Raw genomic sequence first — 17,624 nt, 5'->3', positions numbered from 1 at the left:
TGTAGGAGTCCCTTGTGTTAGAGTGATATCAGTGTCTATTTGACTTCGGGCTAAAAATGATTGAAGAAAAAACGAAGCAAGTTAGGCTCATCCAGGAAAACATGAAAGCAGCTCAGGATTGACAAAAGTCATATGCAGGCCAGAATAGGAGAATAGTGGAATTTGAAGTCAGGGAAAAGGCTTTACTTAAGGTTTCACCTAGCAAGGGAGTCATGTGGTTTGATAGGAAAGGGAAGTTGAATCCTATATACATTGGGTCGTATGAGGTATTGAAGAGAGTTGGAGTGGTGGCATATCAACTAGCCTTACCCATGGAGTTAGCCAATGTTCATAATGTTTTTCATGTTTCTCCACTCCGAGAGTATGTTCATGACCCTTCTCATGTTATCCAACCCGAGACTATTGAGCTAGATGAGACCTTAACTTTCGAAGATTGCTATAGACACCTAAAAATGTCTCCCCGAAACCAAACCCGATGATGAACAACTTTTCACCGCCATTATTGGTCGGGTTGAGTATTTAATCCCTGGAGTACTTAAAATTCATATTCAATCAAACTCAGTTCATAAAATCAGTCCTAATGTTTAGTCAAAGCATAGTCTAATTTTTATTTTGGCCCAAACCTTTTTTATTCATTTCATTAATAAATAATAAACCGAAATAGCCCGAAATTATAAAACGACACTTAAAAATGCTGAGCGTAATTAGGGTTAAATTGTATCTGGACGTAAAAATGGAAGCACGATCCGCCACGTCACGGCAAACTGTGCCACATCACGGGAATTGTTGCCGCGCCACGGCATATTTTCCCGTACCACAGTGCACATGTCGTGACACGGGATTGTTCCATGTTTTCTCCGCATAAAACCTAAACGCGTTTTATCCTCTGTAGGTCTGTGTCAAGATATATTTTGCCGTGTCGCGGCATGCTGCTGATGTGTTGCGGGATTGTTTTTTAGGGTTTTTATCTTTTTAAGGTTCCGTGTGTTCCCTCTGTTCATTTTCCCTATAAATACCCCCTCATTTTTGTTGTTCGGGGCATCAATCAACATTCTCTTCTCTCTTCTATGCTCTAGCCTAAACACTAGCCTACCTTATTCTTCCAAAATACATTCCTTAAGCACTCCAAGGAGTTCGTACTTTACTCGAGGTTCTGTTCTTAAACCAAGGCATGAAAGGTAGAACTGTTTGAGGGTTTGGCCCCAAATCAACTCTATTTCATTTAGTTAATTATTTTTTTATTATTTCCTTGAAGTTACTAACTCGTTTATTGTTTTATAGTTCCAAGCAAGCAAAATCAAAGTAAGGAATCATGTTCCTTTTATTTCCATTATTTTTCTAACGATTTTATATTGTTGGATTACTGTTAAATTGTTTCCAATATTAATATTTGTTTTATTATATATTGATCACCATATTGCATGTTTAAAGGGAATATGTAATTGAAAATCATGCCTAATAAGATAATTTGGACAACTGGTTTAGGTTCCTTTTTAATCTTGTTATTTATTCAAGTGATCACGATATTTCAGAATTATGTGTAGCATTTATATTCAATCAATTTAGCATAATAATAGTTTGGAGAAAATTGAATATTTTGTTTGCATGCTTTTGTGATCGCAAGAATCACCTTTTCTCTATAAAAATCGAGTAGAGGCCAACACGGGCGAATGTGACTCCATGACTCACTTCGTACAATCATCCCCGATCCTCCTTTCGTGGTTCCGAACCATATGGAGTTAGTAATCTCATGGATCATAAATGGGGTGTAACCTTCACGGGTCAATCATTGTTGCCTTTGGTTGTCCCTTAATCGTGGTTGCCTTTTATGATCCGTGAATGGTTTACAAGTTCCTTAAAAAATTGTTGGCGGCTCTCTACTTTATTTGTCCCTAATCGTATACATCAATTCCCACTTCCTATGAGTGCCAAGCATATTCACAACATGCTTAACGTAGGAGCATTTCAAATGACGCCTACAATTTGGCGACTCCACTAGGGAGGATTCTTGGTTATTTATCGATTTGGGTGATCGGTATTTAATTAAGATGAGTGGAGTAGACTTGAAAGATTCTTGAAAATATTCCTGTGATTAAATTGAAATTTTTGCATATGCATAGACGTTTTAACGTCGTATTCAGGTCTGTCTTGTAGGAGAAATTGAATAACCTGATTGCGAACGAAGAGAAAAAGTCACCAGTCAGATTTTCTGACTGCCGCGCCACTGCAGTTTCTGCCGTGTCATGGCGCTGTGCACCGTTACGCGGTGTTTAGCATCGTGACACGGTACATTCTGCCGTGTCACGGAAGTCCTGAAATCTTTCCAGTGGCTTTATTTCTCTTCTCACAGTCAGCTTCGTTCGGTTTTTCTGAAAAACGTGTGTGTTCTACATACATCTTTGCCTCGAGGGATTTAAGCTCTATCAACCCAAAAACGCTCATGGCAAAAAGGGTTCATCCGAGTCATTAAATCCACCCAAACCATGGAGCCGCCCGTTGGCATACACCCTCAAGGGAGGCTGCCATGCTAACGCGTTCAAGATCTTAACCATGGTACCCTTTGACACCAAAAAACTTGACTATAGTTGAACATAGATCTTGACCCTAGGTTGCGAACTTTTTTCGTATCATCGTGACTAAGTGCTATGTGGTTTATTTGGTGCTAACCCCACATGTGTTTGTTCATTTTGTTCTAACCTATGACCGAGGGTTTTATTTCCACATAGTAATTAGTGCGGACTTAAAATTGAATAAAACCTGTAAAATTCACAAAACCGGACCTGGAATTGTGCACCGTGTCACGGCAGCTCTGCCGTGCCACGGTGTACAATTCTGTGACATGGTGCTTTGTACCATCTGACGGTGCATTGCACCGTGTCACGACATTTAGCACCGTGACACGGTGCCCAGGAAAAGTACACGCGTCCATAACCTCAATTAATGACTCACAAGTCATGTCGAGTTCACACACTTTTCCTTGAGTCGTGCACCATTTTGTTTATTACCGTACTTTAAGATGGTCTTGTGTCGTTTTTTCGTTTTTTTTTTCTTAGGAGTAAGTCGGATGGTATCCTCCCATAAATACTTTTATTCTTCTAAAAAAAAATTCGAAAAAATTTCTTCCCTTTTCTTTTCCGGATGGGTCAAGGTTAAGTCTGGTCATTAAAGGTGCGTTTGTTTTAATGTCCACTACAACAATTAATCACTTGTGCCACGAATTATGCCACGGGAATATGAAATTCGTGGCATAATTTGATCTAGCAACGGGAAAATTAAAGTCAACAAAAAACTTGATGTGTCAACAAAATTTTATGCCACGGGAAAAAGGAAATTCGTAGCTAATTGAAACTTGTGCCACGACTAAATTTCTTTTCTGTGGCAGATAAACACTTATGCCACGGGTAATTATGTTCCCGTGGCAAATTGACACTTGTGCCACGACTAATATTATTCTTGTGGCAAACAAACACTTTTGTCACGGGTATTATTTTCGTCGTGGCATTCAATCTAACACTTCTATTAGGACTATCATGTTTAATTTTATTTTTGTGGCAAACATATATTGATACAAACCGATCACGTTGTTTAAGGAAAATAAGCTTGGACTAATTCCATGAATCTTACAACATAGAAGTAATTATTATTTTTATGGTTAAATATACCATTATTATTTTTAACCATGAGATATATAATCATTTTTCTTTATTACAAAATCCATATATAATCACGAGATATATAATCATGTTTCTTTATTACAATTTTAAATCCATAGGTTTTAAAATATTAAAAACATGGTTTCAAAAAAAAAAAAACTATTAATAACATTGATTGTATGAATTAATAATATATATGTCAAATCTATAGTAAAATTGATGGAAACTTGATTATGCACTACTATAGTCGTATGACATTTACCAAAAAAAACAAAAAAAAATAAAATAAAAATGTCATACCTTTATAATTATTAAAACAAAAAAATTTGGTTTTAAAAAAAAATATCATAAAAGTGGCACAAAAATATTAAAATTTATTTATTTCTTTTTTTTTTTGTTTGCATTTTTTAAGCTTAGTTAATAATGCAGAATTGCAGATAGTATAACATATACTTACAAGAGGTTATTCTCATAAAACATGTGTAAATTATTCATTGCAAATTCCTTACAAATAAATAGAAGCTTCAAACAAGGCTGGAAGCCTGAATAACAAATGAAAACAGCAGCAACATATGGACATTGATTACAAAGGTATAGTCAAGACAACAGCAGTAGCAGCATCTTATGGACAACAAAACAAACAGCTGTAGCATCAAGCGCATATGTTCCCATATACAACCAAATCTGTCCTGACATACACGACACATAATCTGAAATATGAAACAAAGCAGAAGCAGATGCAGCAACACTCAGCAAATGCAACAACAATCGCCTTGTTTCACCTTAAGCTATTCTCTCACATTATTAATCCAATTAGCAACCTCCTTCTCAAACGAAACTTCAACAAAAAATCCTTCTCTTTAGCGATGAAATCAATGGCAGATTGATCACTAGTAGAAATTCATTCCATTAGCTAACAATCTTCATCTTGTTGTCAATCAAGCTTCTTACCCTGTTCCAATCATCAGCGACTAATTATCAATTTGCGTTTCGAGTCATAGAACTTGATGCATGTCCATACATATAACAACTTACAGCAAATCAATCTAAGATGCTACAACTCAAACATGTGGAGGCAAGTAAATGTGCGGGTTGATGATTAGATTACCCATACCTACCAAGCGGCAACTAAATATAATTTCCTAAAGACTGCTTTGCTTGCTTGCCTGACTAGGCAATATACAAAAGAAGAATTGGTTATTTTCTTAAATGTTTCAGACACCATATGAAAGGACATTTGTAATAAAAAAAATTAATAATAATAGATGGCTGTAATATTACTCTTTCATATTAAAAAATTTACAACAGCAGCGAGAGCAGAGCAGCAGTAGCTATAGAGCAAAGCAGCACCAGGAGCAAAGCAGCATGCATCTGAATGCATAGCATCTGTAGATTGAGCAGAGTCTTAAAGTAATTAACCACACAAATGACAGCCATTATTGGAGGGGTCTCAATTATTAAAGTGAACTTTACTAGTTTAATAATACCTGGTTTGATTTTAAATGGATTAAGCAATAAGTTCCTGTAAACTGGTGAAGAGAAGATAGCCTACACCAAGCTAGAACAACCCAACATTTGTCCTCAATGGATGGTCAGATGCATCATCAACTTAGTTGAGCCCCCCTAAACTTCCTTCAAAAGCTTTAATGTTTTGTTAGACTTCTAAGCATCTAATTTTTCTGTTATAGCAATTAAGAATCAAATAAGTTGATGTCTTGTGGCTTTTGCTTCTTTCCTTCGAGGTTTCAATCATTATCTTGCTGGAAAAAGCTATTTATTGTCTAGCTACTAATGCTAGAGCCTACATGGATTACAAAGGATGTATCCAAAAGAATTTTAAAGAATTATGTATCTCATTGTTGGGGATGGATGACACAATACTCCCCGAACAATATTGTGGCAATAACTAGAAACCCCAACTATCTAGACCTCAAATCTCATGCAAGCATATCAAGATAGCATATGAAATTTTTATCATAGCTTCCTAATCTTTGACATTGCTTTTATTTAGTTATTTATATAAGTTCAATTCACTTTCCACATTAGATTTTTATTGTTATAGACTTATGTCGTTGAATCATTTTTAGGTAGGACTACCATTGCTCCATAACTTCTAATTCCAAAACAAAAGCCTTTCCACTTATTTATTTCTCCCTCGTCTTACCCTCATTAAACTAGTTAACTAGTTCATACTTCATAGTCCAATAAGAAAAGCACCGAATACAGACAACTAGCTCATTCTTAGATGACTGAAAAGAAAGTGCATGAAATCACCTCAAAACATATTCTGCCAACAGTAGAGATGGTATCAACTGGAAATAAGCTACGCAAGGTCACTGCACCTAGAATAATTGCATCACTCCCTGGATCAATCAGATATAGAGGTGAAAGTATATTAGCAAAACGATGCTATACATGCTCATGAAGAAAATCTGCAGTAGAAGGCTTCTAAATAAGTTGAAGTTCACTATGAGTATTAATAAAATGAAAACATGCCTTTTTGTATATACTCTAAAAATTGATCAATGAGAATCTATAAGTAACATGTAGATGTTCAGAATCTGAAAAACACTAGTATACCATCTAATACAGCATTTGCAACATCAGTTGCCTCAGCTCGTGTGGGTCTAATTAAGGTTATCAGTCATGCTATCCACCACACGAGTAACCACTGCTGGCTTACCAGCCATGTTACACTTGAGCAGAGTAGCCTTTAGGAATAAAAATACTTGTAAAATCCATTATAACAAGTACATTTCACCAATCCACTTGAGTAAGAGAATAGAGTAAGGTAGATGATGGATAAATGCTTGAAATCAGAAGATAATGGAGTATGAATCATAAGTGATTAACTGATTTTCCACTTTAGAAGTTTTACTACGATTTTTCACTTTTTTTTATATGCACTTGAAGGAGTTGGAGACTTGGAGGGAGTTTATCCGCCAATATTGCTTCTAGAAGGATGAATTTTCCTATAAAATTTTAACCAAGTTAAATGCTTTATTGATTATGGCGAGCCATACAAAAGGAGTAGAGTCCATTCATTCACAGCACAGTGACACACATCTGAGACAGAGCAAATAAAAAAGTTTTGTACATTTCACCCTAACCGACAAGGGGATACTCATTATCCAAAACATTCAAATGTAGCATGTAGAGTAGACTCAATACCATTCCCAAAGTCACACACACCGCGTTAGAGAGAAAATGCATATAATGTAGCCTTTCTCAAACTGCAAAGAAGCCCTTACAGGCCCTCCAAAGTGTCTAAGCTAATTTCTATATGTGTCCATATTTCCATTTATCATCCACAAGAAGGGAAAAATAAAACCTTTTACAAAAATATTAAGTATAGATATTATGTGTCTAGTAGAAACAATACTACAGAAAGGCATATTTATCTCAAGAAAGGGTATGTATATCCGGTTAAGTTCACTGATTAAACACTACAATTTCCAATTACCACATCGTGGTTCCATCAATGTATAGGTCTCTTATATGATAAGCTGCTGCACAGCTCTCACTAGAACTTTTATCGATGATTGAAATACTAAGAAGAAATAAGAGGGTATATGATGTTCCAACCAATTGGACGCAATCCGTAGATAGCATAAACAATATATAGCCCCAGAAAAAAAAATTAATAATTTTTTTTTTAAAATCAAATATTAAACCCAAATCAGATCCGAACTCAAATCTCACATAAAAATGCAAAATATATTGAACACCAACTAAATCAAATAACTATCGATAAATAGCGCAACATTCAGCATAGTCCATTGAAACCCGAAATGATGATTTGAAACCCATTGAAACTCGAGTTACATTATGAAATCAGCTAATTGGCAGATGATGATAGATTGAAAACAAATTTCACACAACCCATTGAAACCCAAAATGATATTTTGATATCACATATATATATTAAAAAAAAAAAAAACCCCAATAAATACCGTTGAAACCTAATTTCAGTGAGAAATTAAATTTCAAATATAGGAGAGAAGGAACTTACTTGAAAATTTGAGATTTCCCACTTGATTCTAGAAGAGAGTAGTTGGATTAAAAGATTGAAATTGGTAGAGAATGGAGGATGGAGTAAAGAACTGGCTTTCCAAAAAAAAAAGGAAAAAAAATGGAGTTAAGGATGAAGAACGCATAGAGGAAGCTGTTACTCTGTTAGTGTTTAAGTGTTTTACACCCTTTTTCTTAATGGTTTTTGTTTTTAATTTTGTTTTTTTTTTTTTTAATTATATATTAGTTATACTGAGTATTGGTTTGGAGGGAGTTTTACCGCCTCATTTTAATGAGGTTTACTTTTAGGGGTAGAATTTCACACAAAATTTTCAACTAAGTTAAACTCTTTACTGATTATGGAGGTAAATTTCCCTCCTACATTTTAATTGTAGCTTTGTTTAATAAAATTTATATTTTTTTTTATTTTTTTTTATTTTTTTTATTGACTAGAACTTTAGTTACAAAATTATAATTTTATATCCGAATTTGTCACTGAATAAATATAAGATAGTACGATATGCAACAACGATCGTAACTTTAATTTGCTTACGAATGTTTTTATATGATTCAATCATTATGTATTTAGTAGATCTTAATCTCTTTGTAGATGTCGTATGTCTTTTATTTATGAACAATTTTATATCACAAAAAGAAAAGATAGTGCACAAGAAACATAGCATTCGATACACATGAATATATCTAAATGTTTTATTTAATAAATATAAGTATAATCTGAAATAATTTAGTGCTCCATAATAGAAATGATCATAGTTTCGAAATTACGTACATTACAATGATAATACAAGTACATATATATATAAATTAAGCTAGACATGAGACTATACTATTATATGAAATAATTAGAATGAGGTTGTTAAAACATGGATTAACAATAACCTAATATTTCTCTAACAATATTGTTAATCAATTTTATGGGATTATTATTAAAATAATATTGGATCAAGGAATTCTAGTATTAGTTAAAGTTAAATTACTCTTTAACTCTTTCTTAGACTAAGGGCTTGTTCACATTTACTGAACTGAACTGAACTAAACTAAACTAAACTGAACTGATTGGAGTTGAATTGAACTGAACTGATTGGAACTGAACTAAACTAAACTAATTTGTGTTGAAATGAATATTTTTTTTGAGAATGAAGGAAATTTGAAGCTGAACTGAACTAAACGACTCAGATCTGAACTGAACTGAACTAAACTGATTGGAGCTGAAATGAACTAAAATGAAATTAAGCTGAAATGATAATCACACAATTTATTTTTTAAACTTGGTTATTAAATAATGTAAGAAAACATAATTATACTTCAATTCTAAATGTTCTAATACATATGGTTCTTGTTGGTCTCAACTATCAAGATCAAATGATATCAAACAAACGTTTCTAATGTAATTAACATGGTCTTACATCAATTACTTGTAACCCACAATAACTAGATCTAAAATTGACCCAAACACTCGTGCTATCCACTCTAGTTACATGATAATGTGATAGTAAGTATTTATATACTCCGTAGTACGTAGTTTTATATTTCGAGAATACTTATTGTGGGGTTATTTATTCAAGGGTTACCTGGTCAGTTAGGGGTTAGTTATTCATGGGTTACTCGGTTGGGTATAAGTAACTTATAATAGTAACCTTTGACCGACCAAGTAACTCTTCAAATAAGTAACCCCTGAATAAGTAATTTCGTTTTTTTTAATTTTTTTTATTAATAAGCACCTTTATAATATATATATATATATATATATATATATATATATATATATATATATATATATATATATATATATATATATATACCACCTTCGTTTTTTAATTAGTTGTAACTTTGAGGCATTATAATCGAAGGTAGTATAATTAATGAGTTATTACATTATAAATAATCATACATGTGTAATAAAAAAATAGAATTAAGCACTTAAAATTAAATTAAAAATAAAACAAACACATATCAACAAAACACAAAAAAACTAAAAAGGACATAAGCTCATTATGTTATACACTTATACTGATACTTATATATAGTATCACTTAATCTTAATTAAAAAATAATGTAATTTGACTGTATTAAAAAAAAAAAAAAAAAAAAAAAAAAAAAAAAAAAGGTAGTTCACAGATTAGGTATCTAGTTACCCCAAACAAAAACAACTCACAAACACTAATCCCAAAATTGATTAGGCGCCACTTTTTTTTTTAATTAGCCGCCTCTTAATAAATTATTTAACAAAACCACAATATTCTCCTCAAAACTCAAAAACCTTCGCACTAAAAAAAATTTCAGAAACCTTGATTGGTTAAGAATCAAAACCGTTCTTTTGAAAGACCCTAATTTGAAGATTCGTCTAACGCTCAGAAGATCAATTCTTAGACAAAATTTCAAGGTTAGATCTATTAACTCTTCGTTTTTCTCATATGTTGTGTTTTAATGTGTGAATCAATGTCGATTTTAATTTAATTTTTCTAATACATATGTGGAAGAAATTGAATTACTTTGGATTATAGTTGCTATGGTTGAACAGATTTGTTCTCGAATTTTGATTTTATTTTTACAATTTTTGCTACAATTTGGTGTGGCTTAAGATTTTTGATCTTTAATTTTCATAATTTCGTATGGAAATTTTCCTGATTTCATTTAATTTAATCTCTCTTTTTTTTTTTGTGTAAAGTAATTACTTTGTATCTTTGATTATATTTTTTTGTATAATCTGTTTTTTCTGATAATTTGTGTGCATGTGCTTCTTAAATTAGTCTAATTTATGATATTAGCTAGTAAAATTAAATTAGCTAATATATGATATAATTGGTACTTTAATTTAATTTTTCTAATACATATGTGGAAGAAATTGAATTACGTTGGATTCTAGTTGCTATGGTAGAAGTATAACACAACATTTTAAAGTAAATCCCTCTCGAATTGATCTTACTCAAGAGGTGAATGAAGTTAAAAAGAAAGCAGATCAAGCAATTGAAGATGCAAGAAAAGAAGCTGAAAATGCTAGAACATAAGCAGAACAGGCTAAATTAGAAGCTGAACAAGCCAAAAAAGAGGTTGAAGCTGTTCAGAATGACGTGGACAGAAAAATTGCTGATAATAATGCAGTTTGGGAGAAGAAGTTTAGTCAACTTCGGGATTTTCTTGGAGCAGGAAGTTCATCAGATTCTGATGATTTAGGAAGTCAAGGTTCAAAGGAATGAAGTAAGTAATGCTATCTTCACCTGTTATACATTATTCATTGGTGCATGATTCATCTTAGATATAAGTTTTAAGATCATACGCCTATATGGTAGTGGTAATCATATTAGCGGGTAATTTTATGAGTAATGACCATAAGATGCGCCTGATTTATTGTTTAGAAACATATCACAACAGCAACAACAATAATAAAGCAAATTCAGTGCTTGGAGTTACCAATATACCAATAAGCGCAATGTAAGGACTGAAATCACTCAGCAAGTGATGGTCCTGAGAATTGTAACTAATAAGAAAAAGAGTAAATCATCATAATGGTAAAAAAAATTGAGAAATTTTGGCAACGAAAGCAAGTAGTGATCGATAGCAAACCTAAAACAGAACTGGAAGCCCTGTTAGTGAACAACCTAAGTAAAGACCGGCTGCTGAAACCTACAAGTCATGAGCACATGATCTTAATGATCAAGTAATACAATTTGATATATAGTTCACTATACTAACCGTTATAAGAGGTCGCCTCCCACATTTATCCATCAAAATTATACCGAAAGCCACACTTGGGAGCTGCAAACAGAAGATTATTTGTTACTTTCGAATTTACATCAGTAATACTTTGATTAGTAGCTAACATTTATCAAAGTTGAAGAACCTGGAATAAGGCCAGTGCCATTGTTCCCAGTTTTACTGAAAATCCTGCTCAAAACCAACAGAATAAACCTTTAATGCTTAAACTATTCTATCTTGTTGCCTGTGGTGGCAAACCTTAATTAATATATTTGTTGTTATTGCCAATGCTGCCTCACTTTCACCATTTTTATCGTAGACCTTTGTGAAAATGTGGGTTTTTGTAAAGTAGGAAGCATGTTTAATATTTTTTTCTTGGAACATCTCCTTTGTTTTCGAAGGAAGACTTGATTAGTGTTGGGGGGCGTTTGAAAATTACCAAAATTGTCAGATTTACCCATGTACATTATAAAAGAGGATGGCCTTCCCTTTTCAGATTGGTATGTGTTCAGCATTTTATGCGTTAAATTATCTATGATGGTAGCAATCGATGTTGTCTTCTTTCTTGCAGCTTATTTAATATCCTATATTTGTAACCATCTTAGAGAGTTTGCCTGATAGATTCCATGTTATTTGAAAATATAATGCTCAACTGTTATAGACAACTGATAACAATGAGCGTTTATGTAATCAGGTTTCTACACCAGAAGCCTGTCATACTAATGCACTTCTAAGTATGCCTTAACTGCAATAATGCAATTGAAATTTCTGTTTGTTGGTTGTGGAAGATAAAAGTGACTCCTTGGTTAATACATAGGGGAAAAACCCCTATAAGGCTACGATACATTTGGTTCTTCCCTGCCAATAACGAAGGCACTCATCTAAAGTGAAGCCGAATGCCATGATAGCAGCAGTAGTTAGACATTAAAGAATTTTGCCATGTGCGAGTTGTTATAATTTATGAGCTTAAAGTAAATTGTTCTATATTTTGTGTCAATTTGACTTTTTCATTTTGAAAACATATCCTTTTTTTGGTGCTCTTTTTGAAAAAAATATTAACTTGATCATTTATCTATTTATTTATTGTAGGTAACAAGGAGCGGAGTACATACATATTGTCACATTGTACATATATATAGAGTATATAGTGTTCTTCAGCAAAACGATTTGAGTGTTTTATTTTTTTATTTATTTTAGTAAGAGTGAGCTAGTGATGAGACTATGAGACAATTGATTTCTAGTATGTTTGTATGTATGGATATCGAATTCAAGTATGTTTGAATGAATGGGATTCCAAGACATAATATCACCTTTTTAATGTTATATATCGATTTCAAGAATAACAAATATGACATATTATTTGAGAAAAACTCCATCTTTAATATTCAGTTATGTGTATACCATAAATGCTGCAACAAATTAAAGCTTATGCCCATTGAAATTATTAGCCACGATAGTCATTAGTGTAAAATGATATTATTTGTCACGATAGTAATGTGGCAATGGATTTATTTGCCACGGTATTATTTGTGGCAAATAAATAATTAGCTACAGTATATTGCGGTGACAAAGTTATTAGCCACGGTAATATTTGTGGCAAAGAAGATTACTGGTCACGGTAATGTTTGTGGCAACTAAGTTTATTAGCCACGGTAGAATTTGTGGCAAAGAACTTGTTAGCCACATTAATATTCGTGGCAAGTGAATTTGTTTGCCACGTTACATACCCGTGGCATAAAATTCGAAATTTGCCACGACATCCATTTTCCCGTGGCAAATTTCCTAGCCACGACCTCTTGTGTCACAGGAGTAAATTTAAAAATTCCCGTGGCTACACTACATTGCCACGAGAATTTTAAACTTGTGCCACGATTTTACTCGTGGCACAAAGGTCAATTTGTTGTAGTGGTCACAGCACTTGGTCAAGAAGCAGGGGTAGACTGTTATGTTCGAGTTACTACCTCAATAAACTCTTAAACCTAAGAGGCGTACAAGAAAACAATCGCAATCATCTCCATAGAATCCACCTTCATTTCCAGTTCATTTTGAATTCGTTCCAATGGCCACTAAGGAATAAGTTGAGAGTCTCAACAAGACCATCAAGACACTTGCTGCTATGGTGCAAACACTCACCACTAAGGTCCACACCATGGAGCAAACTAATGTCACTACGGCTGCGATGGACAAGATCAAGGAACAAGTGAGCAAAATTTCTAAGGATTTCACCTACGTGGAGCAACCTGCCACTTCTTTAGCTGTCAAGGACAAACTTCCTGAGAAGTTTTCCACTGCTGACATCCCAAAATTTAAGCCTACTGATAACCCTATGTTTCATTTAAAGGCTTTTTCTACAACTATGGCTCTCAAGGGAGTAGATGTAGCACTCTTCCTTACTATGTTCCCTCTTTCCTTGGAGCACACTTGTCAACAGTGTTTTACTCTTTTGATTCCAAGCATACCGTGACTTGGGAGGATGTTACTGAAAGTTTTATGAGCCGTTACAAATGTAACATCCATGCTAAGACTTCTGAACATGAACTCTCCATTCTCAAACAGAAGGAAAATGAAGGCTTCACTACCTATCTGAGCAGGTGAAGAGAAACAGCTACACTCTTGGTGGATCCTCCTAAAGAGAAGGAGATGGTTCGCCTCTTTATTTCAAATCTGACTCACAAGTATAAGCAACATTTGAAGTTTCTGCTTTTGAACACCTTTGAAGCTGTGTACGATATTGGGATCAATATTGAGGATGAGTTGATGAAGACTGCTGGTAGCAACAATAACAACAACAATAACACTTGGAAAAACAAGAAGATTTATGTGTTAGCTCTTAATGCTTCTACTCAGAGATTCCAAATGCAAAAGAGGGTTTACACGACTTTGGGAATGAGCTATGATGCTGCTTTTGATCGCTTGCATAGTCAAGGATTGATTATGCCTATTGGGCCCTTTCCAGAACCTCAACCAGAGAACAGAACTCCTAGCTATGACCCCAGCGCTCATTGCAAGTTTCATCAAGGCAAAGGTAATACTACTGAGAAATGTTGGAGGTTGAAGGATGCGATCCAAGACCTGATTGATGCTAATCAGCTTCTTGTCCCTCCAGGGGGTAAGAAGCCCAATATTCAAACAGATCCTCTTTCTGATGCTTTGGCTATCACGAGAGATGAAGTCTCCTTTGATCTGTCACTACTCATTCAACCTGTGAATGAACCTCTACCACAAGTTGTTATTGTTTCAAGCTATGAAGAAATGAATGGAATTTAGGATAGTGACGATGAAGACGTCTATCTCAAAGATATCCTGTTCATCCCTTGGCACTAGCGAAGATGTTTGGGGGGCCTTGAGGTCAAGGTTCTCACCAGAATGGGAGGTTGCAACATCCTAGTCCACCTCCACCTCCACCACAAGCACAACCAATAGTTGATCCCATCGACCCTGTGAGCAACGATCTGATCAAGCAACTACAAAAGACTAAGGTGGAAATGAATGTATGGAAGCTTTTGGCTACCTCCCACGAGCATCGAAAGGCTGTGATGAATGCTCTAATGAAGATAGGAGTTGATAGTGACAAGACTTCTCAAGGGCTAGTCAGCTTTCTCACTACTAAATTGCCAAGCACCAATAATCTGATTTCCTTTTTTGATAAGGATCTGCCCCCGAAAGGGGATCAACATAACAAGGCCTTACACCTCACTGTGGTGTGTAGCCAGATGAATGTTCCCATGAGCCTAGTTGATAATGGCTCAGCAATCAATGTATGCCCACTACGCACTGCAAAGAAGTTGGGCATAAAAAATGAAGAGTTGATCCCCTCCACTCAAGGGATTCGTGTTTATGATCATACTCGCCGTCAAGCCGTGGGTACTATCATGTTAAACATAACTACTGGAGCCATTGAAAGTTGCACCAAGTTTTAGGTGGTGGACAATAAGGCTTCTTTTAATCTGTTGTTAGGTCGTCCTTGGCTTCATGAGCTAAAGGCGATCCCGTCATCGGTGGACCAAAAAGTAAAAGCCATAGTTAGAGGGGTTCCAATCACCATTGATGCCTCTCCTATGCGTATTCAAGTGATTGACACTCCTATTGTCTATGTCGAACATGATGAAGAAGACGAGGATATCTGGGGTTTTTTGCTAGACGATGTTTTTATGATTGAAGAAGAGGAGAAGTGTCACCTCGACTTTGATCCCTATTCAAATACCAACATCAATGAAATTATGAAGAAGCAAGGGAATTTCCTTAGAATGACCCTTAGACTTAAGAAAAAAGATGGCAGAACTTTAGGGTCACCCTAGTGCACCCAAAAAAGACACCTTTGGCTTAGGGTTCAAACCAACAAAGGAAGATGTGAAACAGGCTCTCTCGAAGATGAAAGCTCGCAACAATGCTCGAACCATGAAGACAGTAATGGCCATGGATCCTTATCCTTTCACTCTCAATGGCCAGTACATCAAAGAGGGGGCAAACTTCCCATGCTACGAGTTCCCCGAGCCTTTCGTCCACAATGGGAAGCGTGAGCCAGGTTTCGAGATGTTCCTGGATTGTGATTTCATCGATGAAGGCGAGTTCTCAACAGCTGAGAAACTAGTTAGTCTGAGCTCTGGTAATATGAATATTAATCTTCTTTTTGGACTGGAAAAGAATGAACCCAAGCCTATCAACAATGACAATTCTGAGCTCATTCAAGCTGCCATATTGAGCAAAGATTTCAACCCCTCTGAGTTAATTATCCTAGCTGATGGTGTTCTAAAGGGATGGCGCAAGACGGTGAAGATCACTACGCCGAGTGGAGGAAAGCCGGAAGTGACCACTTGCGAAGGTCCTATGTTTGATGAATCTGAATTGTCTGGGTCCGAGTTTGAGTCTGAGTTTGTTGATGGGTCTTTAGGATCTGAGGCCGACCCCCTTTCTGCTATTGAGTCTTTTTCTGTAGTTCCTCCTAGTATTGAGCCTCTTGTCTAGTCTCCTCCCTCTATCCCAAATAATTCCGGCGAGGTCGCAGCTGACCTTGCCCTCTTTGACGTAATGACCAATGAATTCAATGAAATGAGTACCTTTGCTTACGATGCGTGTCATTCCCCTAACCCTGATCAATATTTCTATGCTAATAATAAAAATGACAAAGAAATAATAAAAGCAATGGAAGAACAATAAAAATAAAACTACAATTATTGAAGATACAGAAACAATTAATATTTCCAATGATACGACTCTTAAAGAAGTTAAAATTAGATTAACACTTAGTCAAGACGAATGATAAGAGCTAATTAACTTGCTTAGTGAATTTGTTGATGTATTTGCTTGGTCTTACCAATATATGCCAGGGATTGACAGGGATATAGCTCAGCATACAATACCACTCATTCTAGGTATGAAGCCTGTTACACAAAAGCTACGTCGTATGAAACCGGATGTGGCTCTCAAAATCAAGGAAGAAATCAAAAAACAATTGGTTGCAGGTTTCATCAGAGTGTCCAAGTATCTAGAGTGGATAGCTAATGTGGTTCCAGTTCCAGTTCCAAAGAAAGATGGATGGGTCAGAATGTGTGTTGATTACAGGGATCTCAACAAGGCAAGCCCAAAGGATGGGTTCCCTCTACCTCACATAGACATTCTGGTCGACAACACAGCAAACCATGCACTCCTATCATTCATGGACGGCTACGCTGGATATAATCAAGTATTGATGGCCGAGGAAGACATGGAGAAAACTACATTCATCACACAATGGGGAACATATTGCTATACGGTAATGTCATTCGAGTTGAAAAACGCGGGTGCCACCTTCCAAAGAGCAGCCACAACATTATTACATGATATGATGCATAAAGAGGTGGAGGTCTATGTTGATGATATGATCGTCAAGTCAAAAGATTGGCCAGGCCACATCACTGCACTTCACAAATTCTTTGAAAGACTCCGCAAGTATAACATGAGATTGAATCAAGCAAAGTGCGCATTCGGAGTTACATCAGGTAAACTACTTGGCTATGTGATTAGTTCTCGAGGGATTGAAATAGATCCCACTAAAGTCAAGGCAATCATTGCCATGCCACCACCCAAGACTGAGAAGGAGATTCGAGGTTTTATCGGAAGGTTGCAATATATAAGTAGGTTCCTATCCAAACTTATTGCGATATGTGAACCTATATTCAAGAAATTAAAGAAGAACGTTCCGGTTACATGGGATGGCGACTGCCAAAATGCTTTCGGAAAGATCAAAGAATACCTGGAAAATCC

The 17,624-nt window shown here is 35.2% G+C and overlaps 2 long non-coding RNA genes across 2 annotated transcripts; one reads left to right on the top strand and one right to left on the bottom strand.

Annotated features, from left to right (window-relative positions):
* Positions 1-4,103: 4,103 nt before the first annotated feature.
* LOC145568812 (uncharacterized) lies at positions 4,104-7,859 on the bottom strand. Its single transcript, XR_014095968.1, has 3 exons — positions 7,666-7,859; positions 5,928-6,016; positions 4,104-4,605 (listed from the first exon to the last, which is right to left on the bottom strand). It is a non-coding gene; the product is annotated as an uncharacterized LOC145568812 (long non-coding RNA).
* Positions 7,860-9,827: 1,968 nt separating this feature from the next.
* Positions 9,828-12,704, top strand: LOC145568811 (uncharacterized). The gene is made up of 3 exons (XR_014095967.1): positions 9,828-10,068; positions 10,617-10,883; positions 12,471-12,704. It is a non-coding gene; the product is annotated as an uncharacterized LOC145568811 (long non-coding RNA).
* Positions 12,705-17,624: the final 4,920 nt, after the last annotated feature.

Source organism: Chenopodium album, chromosome 11 (assembly GCF_948465745.1).
Source record: "Chenopodium album chromosome 11, dcCheAlbu1.1, whole genome shotgun sequence".
NCBI lineage: Eukaryota > Viridiplantae > Streptophyta > Magnoliopsida > Caryophyllales > Amaranthaceae > Chenopodium > Chenopodium album.
Note: the sequence above shows the minus strand (reverse complement) of the source record. Positions and strands in the feature narration are given on the sequence as shown.